The sequence below is a fragment of the Montipora capricornis genome, chromosome 1 (genome assembly GCF_036669925.1).
Source record: "Montipora capricornis isolate CH-2021 chromosome 1, ASM3666992v2, whole genome shotgun sequence".
NCBI lineage: Eukaryota > Metazoa > Cnidaria > Anthozoa > Scleractinia > Acroporidae > Montipora > Montipora capricornis.
This window is the reverse complement of record NC_090883.1, coordinates 25,489,197-25,491,786: the sequence shown is the minus strand read 5'-3', so window position 1 is coordinate 25,491,786 and position 2,590 is coordinate 25,489,197.

Sequence of the window (2,590 nt, the reverse complement as noted above, 5' to 3'; positions counted from 1 at the left end):
ACGTAACATGAAATCGAGGCTAGTGATCAATTTCCCCATCCCCTATAAGTGGTGATCAAATACCCCACCCCCGGGAAGACTAAGATGATCAAATTCCCTCCCCCTGGCAAGAAAATGCGTCAAATGCCCGGGGTATGCCCGGGGGGTGGGGATGTTGAAGCTTCGATTTGACTAGTACATTAAGGGCCCACAGACGGATTTTTCGCGCGTTTCTAAGGAAGTGAAATGTTACTTCCGGTAACTGACGTCATCATATCATCAGCTGACAAGAAAACCCATTCACAAGCAAAAGCCACCGCACAAACTGTTGTTTCCATAGAAGGTTTTCCTCGCCCTTCCTCGCGCTCGTTCTCAGATCAACTGCGCATGCGTAAACGAACTGACTTCCGGTTTGAGAAAAAAGCTAAATTTCCGGCGGTTTTAAATTAAATTATTATTTTATTTTACATGCCACGTTTCACCCCCAAATACAGAATATAGCTAAGCATTGATTTTTTAAAATCGTCTTTTTTGAAAAAGTTATGGGTATTTCAGTATCGTTTATGTCTTTAAAAAGAACATTTTTCAAAATAAAAAGAAAACCATGCTTGGCTGGATGCAAAAACGAATACAAATTATCAAACCATCGATTAAATACCCAAATTGCGTAGCACGGAGACAAATTTAGAGCTTTCTTTTATTGGTCACGTGACCATGAGCGTGGTATGATGACGTCATATTTAGGGTCATTGGCTTACAAAAGTTGGAAACTGACCAAAATAATGCCAAATTCTCTCAAATTACTTAACCATTACATCCTTAGCAACGCACCCCAAAAAATACGTCATTGTACGTAATTGATCGAGGTCATCGTACCCATTCTCAATGAACTTCACTGAATACTCCAGCAAGTTAATTTCTTTCAACCACTTACTAATACAACAGCACATACCTTCGCACGATTTCTTCATCCACATTCATTACCTGGATCTCTTCCGAGCTCTTTTTGACTTGCTGGATTGTTGAGCGACCAGGCTGCCGGCCGCGAAAATGGGACTGGGGAGGTGTTTCATAGTGATCATCTGATACAGTGAGCTCATATTTTTGTTCCCTGCTAGAGGAAATCAAGAACCGCCGGCTAGAAATTTTTCTTTATTTACTGGATTCTTATAAAACCTTGTAGACTGCCGTTGCTTTGTCATAAAATTTACCCCCCTCACTTTTCTTACTAGTCTTACTAGTGAAAAATTTACCCCCCCCCCAAAAGGGGCTTGTTTTAAAATTTTAACTCCCTCCCCTCTTAAGCTCTAATATGTGTTTTGTCCACGTACGTTTGTTGTCAATGGTTACACCTTGGGGTTCATTATATGAGTTGCTGGTTAATTTTTAAACTGCCTAAGCGACCGACAAATGATTTCTTTTAAGAATCATTTCCTCACACGTTTTGGGGTAGGGTACCAGGGAGTTCTATTTGCACCAGAGGGCGAGCTTTTCTTGAGCTTTGTTCAGCATTTTTGTGACCTGGTCCACCGATTCTCCAACGCAGTACATGGTAGTATCGTCGGCATACGTTGCGTTGTTGAGTGCTTTCGGTAGATCGCTTGAGTAAAGCGAAGAGTATGGGCCCCAGTACGGAGCCCTGTGGTATGCCGTGTGCAACTTTGGTATTCTCAGAGGGTACACCATTAATTACACTGTACTGTTCCCGTTCAGAAAGATAATCTCTTAGCCATGCCAGTAAGTTTCCCGTAATTCCAAAGTTGTGCTCTAACTTGTGAGGAAACGCAACGAACGCCCTCTGGGAGTGAACATGGCGCCCACAACTAATTTGTTATCAATTTCTCGTCGCCAAATCTCAGTCAGATGTATGAGTAATAACTCTGTGACGAGCGCTTTCGTTGTCCGAGAAAACATGTTTCACCATTATGTCAGCTACGCATCATTCTAAAATTTTGCTGGGTACACTTAGCAAGGAAAATTTCCTATTTCCGTAGGATCATCTCTTTTGAATACAGGTGTTAGTCCATGACCACTTTCCAATTAATGTAGACTCTGCATTCGCGTATGCTTTGCATGAAAAGGCTGGTCAGTGGGGTTAACAACAGCAAGGCCTGCGAGTTTCAATAATTTGAATGATATACCCTCCCGTCCGGTGGCTTTATTATCCTTCAATAATGTTATTTTACGTGTCAATATCGTCGCGAGATAGTCTTGATATCTGATATATACATGGTACAGGTATGGAGCATGAATGAGTGAATGTTTATTTGCCACACAATAATATTAAAAAGACAATCAATAATAAGGATAAAGTCATAATAAAAAAAAAGGATGGATATTAGAATAATTGTGGAGAGGAGACCCCAAGAAAACATCGGGCTTATGAGAGGCCCCCCTCATATGCCTATCATTAATCTAAATAATCTCACGCAATGCTTGTGCGGCATAACTTGGGGTTGTCCAGCATTTAAGTTCTCAGCGATCGTAGAGAAGAAGCAGATCATAAGGCTCGCTTTCACCGTATCTTTCACCGCTCAGCTGTTATCGTTACGCTTTAGTGGTCCTATCTTCTTCCTTACTTTGTGGTTGGTAGCCTTGGATAATACATTCC